The sequence below is a fragment of the Camellia sinensis genome, chromosome 3 (genome assembly GCF_055761805.1).
Source record: "Camellia sinensis isolate YWXY chromosome 3, ASM5576180v1, whole genome shotgun sequence".
Classification (NCBI taxonomy): Eukaryota; Viridiplantae; Streptophyta; class Magnoliopsida; order Ericales; family Theaceae; genus Camellia; species Camellia sinensis.
The window spans coordinates 56,963,627-56,973,187 of record NC_138963.1 but is presented as its reverse complement, the minus strand read 5'-3'; positions in this window follow the sequence as shown (position 1 = coordinate 56,973,187).

The following is a 9,561-nucleotide window of genomic DNA, read 5'->3' as shown; positions in this document are numbered from 1 at the left end:
TCATTACCTGACCGGGTGCTGCTGGACAAAAATCCCTCTTCATACTGCCAAATGAGAGAGGGTGCGATAGATGCATCCAAAATAGTTGCTGGTAGGCCCACAACCATTCCATTTTCCATCACGCATACCGAGAAGTTATCCTCCAAGCACTTCTGTTCGATCGGAGGATCTGAAAGTAGACATGCCAGCGCTACCCCCATTTCATTTTCAACGTCCTTAGACTGCACTTCCTTATTCTGCTTAGCCTCAGCTAATAGGTCTGTCTGCTCTTCGGCAACGTCATTCCCGGGTAACTGCAGGTCAAAGAAAATCTCAAACCCCGGCATGCGCTTCCTCTCCGCGTTCAGCCACGGCTCTGGGAAGCCACAAAACGGAAAGTCCTCCCCCTCACGGACGAAGCGTCCGTTTAGGGTACCCTGAATGGGCCGGTGCATTAAGTCAAAAGGCTTCCGCGCCTTTTTCACTCTAGCTCTCCCAGCCATCTCCTTACCCTTCCTCATCCAGTCCTCTTTGGTGGGCAGATAACCCAAGCCAAATGTATGTGGGTTATGTGGCACCTCGGCCAATGCTGCGATGCCTTTCCGGCCGCTCTTTCCCAATCCCATCCCGAGGATATGTTGAAGCTTGTTCATGAGGTATACCAATTGAGCACTGATGTACACCCCCTCATTAACAACTAAGATATTCTGCACTACCCGGGCCTCAGGTAGGGTAAAATCGGATAAGAACACATCCTCCATACCGTGCTCAATTTCTAAAACTGGCGTAGATACTTCCGGCGGTGGATGGATCGATGAATTTCCAAAAACGATGGCTACTTCCTTTCCATGGGGGTATTTCACCATTTGATGCAAGGTAGAAGAAACTGCCTTCACTTGATGCAGCCACGGCCGCCCCAAGAGCAGATTGAAAGTGGCGGGAACCTCTAGGATGTGAAAGTCAATTTCATGCTACCCCGGCCCAACCTTGGTCTGAATTTTCGCTGTCCCCATGACTTCTCTGCTTGTGTTGTCGTATGCCCGAATCACCTGGGCTGTTGGCACAAAGTCCGCGGTCTTCAAGCCAATTGCATAGGCAGTCCTCGTTGGACATACATTGATGGCGGACCCTGTGTCGACAAGCACCACGGGTATCCATTTATTTCTGCACTCCACGGAGATGTAGAGTGGCTTGTTATGATTCGCACCCTTAGGTGGCAGTTCTTTGTCAGAAAAGGTCAACATCGGGGTAGTTCCTCCGGAAAAACTAAGCCCACCAGCTGTTCGGGCGTGGTGTCTATAGAGAGCTTGGCCTTGTCCATGGCCGATAAGACAGCTTGTCGATGCACTCGCGATGCCATAAGCAATCCCCAGATGGAGATGTCTGCTTGTATCTTCTTTAACTGCTTTAGTACAGTCTCTTCTTCGACTTGCTTCTCTTTCTGTCTCTCAGCTTCCTTACCTTTCCCAGATGCCTCAGGTTGGTCTAGGTGCGAGGGCTTGAAATACCATCCGCTTCTCGTCATATGATCGACCTCACCGATATACCAGGTATCATCTGGCTGATTACTCCCCCAATCCTCATCCGTGTGGGCAAGACATAAATCATCGTCTTCCCACCACATTCCGTTGGCAGCCAACAGACACCTGTCTGGGTCCGGTTCAATTGTACCCACAGTACTCTCTGTCCACATGCTCGCAGCATTCTCTATCTTCGTGCACACAGCACTCTCAATCCCCTCAGGGCCCTTAGCTTTCCTAATTCTCTCGGCATCCTCAAACCTTTCTTGTTCTAGCTGTGTCAGTACAGCTAGTAGTTCAACAATTCCCGCATTCATAATGCCCAAGCCTCGAGCGGAATTCTTAGCACCGGCGCTCTCCGGCGATCCATTCTGATTTCCGGCCCTTCCGGCCACCACTGATATACTTGCCCCTGCCGGGCCTTGTTCTAACTGAGCTTCGTCAACAATGTCTGGCAAGTCATCAAGCCACCTAGTAGCCTCTGTCGATTCCTCATAATCAAACCAGTTGACTGCCGTGTCTCCTGGATCTTGGTCATTGAAAAACAGGAGGTTGGCCAAGTCTTCTTCCACAACCGTCAAACCATCTGTCCCATGCTCAAACCCATCTCCTCGGATCACACACAGCTCTGCCTTTTCTGGCAATTCAAAATTACGCTCGAACTGGCCTACTGGCAGAATGTAATCACTCGGATCATAGGCTTCCCCAGCGACACTCCTAGACTGCTCAAACCTTGATTGAACAATTCCATCCTCCTCTGAAATCTCCTCTGTTCTATCTTTGCCAGTCACCACCATTGGCTCGGGTTGGGTTCTGGAGATGTCCAACATGCACAAAGAGTCAGTGCAGTTAGGAAGGAGCACCTCCGGCTTAGGTAGGTGGGAAGGAGTGATATATATACTGGGATCGTAAGACACGACCCCAGTCTGGATAAAGTTAATTCTTTTGGGAGGTGGAGCTTGATTGTGCGGTGGGAGAGGGTTTGTTGTGACATTGGGTTTTTCTAGTGGTACAATCACCTGCTTGTCAACGAGGTCTTGAATCTCATGATGCAATCTGAAACATTGGTCAGTGTCGTGACCATGTTGTTGGTGATATGCGCAGTATTTTGCTGGGTTATGGGAAGGAGGGAGTGGATTTGGCAATGGCCTCGGCTCCAGGGGTTTTAGATGCCCTTTCCTGATTAATACCCCTAGAGCCTTGGATACGGGCATATACAGTGGGGTGAAGGTTCTTTGGCCTCTGGGTTGGAATCGAGTGGTTTGTGTGTTGCTTCCGGACGCACCAGAGAAAGGGGTAGCTGCCATGGGTCTTAGAAGGGGAGGGGGAATGGTGGTGACCACGCTCACCTCCGAAGCTCTTGCAGTTGCAGCGCCACTCGGGCCTGTATTGTTCTTGCGGTTAAACGTTCTTCTGGGTTGCTCTCTATCTTGGTCAATCAGACCCTGTTTCATTTCATCTTCGATTTGTACCCTCATTTCATGTAGATCTAAAAAAGTGGGAAAGGGGAGCACAATCATTTTTTCCATCAGTTTTGGCTGGAGATTGCGCACAATCATCCTGATTTAGTCTTTGTCGGTAGGCCTCAGGGTCATCATCGAAGCCTTCGCCCTCCACCGAGTTACGAAATCTGAGAAACTCTCCTTAGGCTCCTACCTTGTTGTTTCGAGATCTCGGGTCGTAATCTCGATTTGGGTATTGTAAGAGTATTGCGCGACGAAGGCCTCGGCCATTTCATCCCAACTCCGCTTGACATTATCCTCTAACTTCGCATACCAGATAGCGGCCACACCCGACAGGGTCCGGCCGAATAATGAAAGCTTTTGTGGTCTAGTGAGGCCCATTGGCCGTAGTATATCTGAAAATAGCTAGAGATGCACCATGGGGTCCCCCGATCCGTCGAAATGATCAATTTACGGCATTTTAAACCTATCGGGCAGCGTCACGGCCACGTTGGTATATTCGTCCTCGATATCTAGGATAGCCTTTACCCCTTCGGATTTCTGGAACAACTTCTCAAGCTTGCTCAATTTCAGCGCTGTATGGTCTACCTCGAACTCGAAGGGAGAGTCCGGTTGATTGACAGGCGTAGGTGCCTTAGATAGCTGGGGCAGAATAAGGGGCGGAGCTGGCCCCGTTGGTATGTCCGTATCTGCCTGGACATTTGGTGCCTCTTCGGGTGCCAGGATTCCTGGTGGGGGAGGAACTGGGTGTGAAGCAGATGCTCCGACTTGTTGTTGCAATCTGGCAATTAACTCTGCCTATTGGGCCATGATCTCGGCCTGTTGCTTGGCAAATTCATCTCGGCGAACAGCATCCTGCTGCATGGCTCTCATGGTGTCCTGCATCTGACGCATCATTTCCTCAACTCCTGTCGGTCCCGCTACACTGCCCTGATCTGTCTGAACTACTGGCAGGTCTATCTCTATAGCAACAATTGGGATCTCAATCCGACTGTCCACTGATGGGCTAATCCGCTGCTCTGGTAACCTCTGCTCAGATATACAGCGCCTTTTTACCTCCGTCTGATAACCGGGGGTAGAGAGTGAAACACTGGTTGTCCCTCGACCAGATCCTCAGATCGATTGAGTCGGCGACCTCTTGTCCAGGGTGCTTGGGGAATATCTGCTTGGTCTGGTGCAATTGTGCTAAACTACCCTAGCAAAAAGATAAATAAAGAAATAATAAGGAAATAAACGAGCAGACAAATGGACAGCATAACGGCGTAAATAAACACAACACACAGTCGGGTATAATTAACGCGCAATTGATACACTGTTCTCAAAGACCGATCATTATTCCCAAATCACTACTCCCAAATCACTGTCCCCGAAGCTGAATCTGATACCCGCAGATAACTGATTCTGAAAATGCTGAACTGGTGCCCGCAAGCCCTTGATACCCAGAAATACTAAACTGGTGCCCGCAGGCCTAATACCCAGAAACACTAAACTGGTGCCCGCAGGCCTGATGCCCAAACTTGCAAACTGATACATGCATTCGTATAGAGACGCACTCTAAAAGCACATAACAAACAAGTGAGAGCCAAAACACCCCTATGTTGGGGTAGGGTTTCCCTGTCCTATTTTGTCAGGAACTAGGGTTTCACTACGCATGCAGCGGTACCTGTCCTAGTTTGGAATGGTCACTATAGATTTCGAATATGCACTAGGTCGAATGGTCAAAAAGGGTGCCCCGGTAAAATCGGGGTTTGTGCTCCCATACTGGCAGAGCCCGTAACCGGTCAGCCTTACGGCATGCTTTGACAAAACAAGCCTCCGGGAAACCATTCAGGAATAGCAGATGGCAAACACGGTGTCCTAGGAGCACCAATGCAAATGCAATGCAAAGAAACACATAAGTGTAGTCAAAACAAGATATCATGAGTTCGAGTCAAGTTCTCTAAATCCCCAGCAGAGTCGCCAGAAACTGTAGACGCGCCCACGGGCCTCTCTACAATTCGGACTCAATTTGTGTCACGGTTGTAACGCCCTCAAAATTTACCCATTATATATCATTGACATGCATCATTTAAAGAAGACAATTTATTAATTCACTCATCAGAGTATTACTAAATAAAGCATTACATGTAACATCGAATAAAATGCCCTACAGGCTTACATCTTTCCAAGCCAACACTTGGATACAAAAAGATGAGTTCTAACTCAATACAAGAAAAGCCCTAGGCTTGGATGTTTACATGTACTAATAAATAAAGACAATTAACTAAAGATAATCTTCGAATTCCAAGTCCCTTCCAAGCTAAGTCCTTGGAGGTAGCTTGTCACCTGAACCTGAAAATGATGTTCCCATATAGGGTGAGCCACAGCCCAGTAGAAAAATACTAAACCGCATATAAGCAATGAATAAAGCAATAGCATTCAACAGATGGTTAACCAAGATAATCAATTACTCTATTTTACAATCTCATGACACTATTGTCTAAGACACGTTTTACTTTCCAACTTTATCAACATGGCTCAGAACCTGGCCAGACTTACCACAGTGAATTATATATATCATATTCACATTCCTCCAATATTAACAAATAAATGAGACTCAAGCTCAAATCAAAACACTTCATACTTCTAGTTTGATACACATTTTAGTGCTGTATCAATAAAACACTTCAATATAGATAAGCACACATAAAAGTGATGCTAATGGAGTCCATCCCCTATCTCCTCCCAAACAAGATCCGGTTTAGAGGTCCATCCCCTATCTTCCCCTAAACCGTGGAGTACATCCCCTATCTCCTCCCACACAAAACAATGTATGTAAACACATAACATATACAACACACAATCAATACACATAATGGCTGTATTAATTTAACAGTCAAAAGTGATAACTTAATCAATGACTAGTTTCAGTTCTCCCTAATCCACATGCAGTATCTACAACAATCATGACTATCCTCCACCGATAGCCCAGAACAGTTATTTCTAAACAGGAAATAAATGAATCAACTAATATAATTCCAACATTTGCATAGGTGAGTGATTTAAATTATCCAACTACACCATTTAATCAACGAATTCTTCAATTTCATGAATTTAACCCAATTCCCCAATTTCCTTAAATTAATTATACAAATTAATTTATTAATACAACTAGGGTTTTTCCCACAATTATCAAAGTAACCCCCAACATATCAAAATACCAAAACTTAGAACAAAACTTATAAAATGGAGTAGGAAATCCCTACCTCGAAGAAAACAACACAAATGGTGAAGACAAAGATGAGTGCCCAAATACCAAAGTGCTCCAAATCGCTAAATGTTCAGATTAAATGAAAGCCCTCGACTCCCTCTATCTTTTTAATGAAGGATCTAGGGTAGAAACACACCCTAAGTGGATCAAATCTAAGAAAGAAGGTGAGTAGGGAGAGAGAGAAGTCGGACCTAGGGTTTGGAATCAAAAGAAGATGAAAAAGACTGATCAAAACCCGCTGCTGTGTATATAAACTGGACAGGCTCGCTCGAGCGAAGACTTGGTCGCTCGAGCGACCAGACACAGAGAAGCTACGCTCGAGCCAAGGAAGCCTTGCTCGAGCCAACAACCCAAAAGCTCGCTCGAGCGAAAGAAAACTCGATCGAGCGAAGAACTCAAACCCTCAGGTCTGTAACCAGACACAAGCTCGAGCGAAGAAACTATCGCTCGAGCAAAGAACGAACTAACTCGCTCGAGCGAAGAAAAGCTCGCTCGAGCGAAGAAAAGCTCGCTCGAGCCAAGAATGCAAAGCTACAGGTCCATACTGGACGCCACCTCTCGCTCGAGCGAACAACTCCTCGCTCGAGCGAAGAACCAAAAACCTTCTACAGCAACACTTGGTTTCTAAACCCAACCAACCTGAAACAAACCTGCCCAACACATCCTATAATTCCAAATGAGAAAATAAGGGACAACAACAACAATTATACAATGACAAAATCTATGGAACCTAAGTCCGGATACAATAATCAAATGGGAAAAGACCGGGGTCGCTATAACCGGTCCTGTATCTAATCTTGCGGAGTGCAATGCAAGACCGATGAATCATCAAAGAGTCCAAATCCGGCAAATCATTTTTGAAAATAGATTTTTTTGAAAGACGTGCCAAACATGGACTGCTTTGCCAGATACAGAGTCGCCACCTAAATATTTTATTTTAGGAAATTTAGGAAACCCTGACTCGTTGCCTAAGGCCACGTGTCCGTCATCACCAAAGTTGCCTCTGCTCGGGAACTTGGGTACGATTGGGGAAGGTCACTTCGTGAGCACCCCCGCTAGCCCGATCGAAGATCGGCCTCTACTAACCATGATATCTAGTTTTGAAAACATTATGCATTCTTATTCCGGTTATTAGCCTAGATTTACTATGTGATGCGCACAACATACAATTATAGATTGGGTCGCCTGAATTGGAACAAAACATTTCATGTTTGTTTATTTGAAAATGGTTTGATGGTGCTACCCGCAGGTAGGCTAAAATGTGGATTTGCCACCCTTAGGTGGGCTTAGAAAACATGATTTTGCCACTATCTAGTGGGCTTAAAACTCGCAGTCGATGAATTGTTCCAATTCAAATAACCCAACCTTCACCCACAGGCATTCAGGCATGGTATATCACATAAGCACATAGCCTCATGGTAAGCATGCTATCATTGCAGTCACTCACACGCATGCAAGGATGCTAAAGCATAAGACTTACCGAGTACTCCAAGCCAAAACAGAAGCGTTGTTAGAAATCCATGCATGATCCTAACTATACAGAAATGCCTAATGCAACACATGCAAAATTCCACTACAATAGGCTCGGCTATTCTAAACATGGCATATGATGATGCTACAGCTAACACGTATTCAATTTGGAATTGAAATACAAATGCAGTTAGTATGGTGCGCCGAGCCCGATGCATGCAATACAGATGAATGAATGCAAACATGCTATCATACTGTATGCTAATTAAAACATGCCCTAATCTAACCATCATAAGCTGGTAAATAAAAGGGAGAAAGACGTGGGGTTGGAAGACATACATCACACTCACGCACACTTATTACAACATTGCCCTTGCTCGGAGGGTCCAAAAGAATAATACAGTCCGAATAAATAATTACAGTCTGGAATGAATAATTAAATATTACAAAACCCTAATTAATTAACAAATTAACTAGGAAAGCGATAAACTAGCATGTAAGCCTATGGACTACCTCAGCTCTGTTCCGAATGGTGGAATGATGCATGCTTGAATTGCCTGGCGCGGAAATCCATTGCGATGCCCCGATTCGCCTCTGTTTACAATTGTTTTCGAAATATTGCGCAATGCTCCAGAAGGCCGCTGATTTCTGATTTGCTGCAATAGAGAGCAACAAAGGGGCATGGCAAAGTATTTCATATATGTATGCATGACTACTCTTCAGGGATGTAGTCCTCGATCCTCGTGCCACCAATCACGCATCTCGATGCATGATGGCCGAGAAGTCGAATTGCACGACTCGATGTGAAATGAATGCACATGAAAACACAACAAGACCGAAACTCCATCATGGGTAATCAGGAGTGTCGGCAACCGGGGAATTGAGACACGTTCCGTCACTCGGAGTACGAAACGTCCCTCGTTTCCCGCGCTTGGGCTAACTCCTATCCCAAACACAATGCAAATGAGATGGCATACACAATGCGACTAACATACAACCTAGCATACGCAATACTATGAAATGGCATACACAATGCACGACGCAACATGACATACACAATGCTCTAACATACAACCTAGCATACGCAATGCTATGAAATGACATACACAATGCATAATGGACTTACACCAACATGAGTGGACCTCAGCCACACTCACATCAGTGTCCATTAGATGAAAATGAGACAACCGAAATGCGTGCACACATACAGGCAAATCGAGGACCGAACCTAAGGCACAACGTGCAACTCTAACAAGGCATGGCAAGGCATGCAACATGGCATTCAAACATGTAAATTTCAGCACTGAAACATGATGCAAAACGATCCTGAATCATGGATATATGGCACTCGATGCATGAGATGAGCCCCGGAACTTCAAAACTAGGCACATGTATTGACTTGTAGCTATACAAAGCATGCATTATTTGACCATGAAGCACAAAGACAGAGCCAAGGCAGTCCCAAAACATGAACATTTCTAGTTCAAAGCATGACCAAAAGATGCTAGCATGATGGACTAAAATAGCATGCAACTTTGACTAGCAAACATGGTTTACATGGCATGCATATGCAGCATATGAAATCTCACCAAACCAGAAAAAATCAGTGAATAAAACATGCCAAAATATGTCCAAATAATCACTGAAATGTAGCCAACATGTGCGAAAATGAGGGGCTTCTTTGGAAGGTCATACAAGGGGTAATTAAGCACATGCATCAAGGACACTTAGCATGGCACAACTAACTCAGGAAATCAAATATGACAGCCTTAAAACTCACCAAATTGACCCTGAAATTGGTCTAGGGAACATTCAAAGAAAGGCTTCTTTGAAGGGCCTTGAATGGGATTGGTCTACACATGCAACATAGACCTAAAAT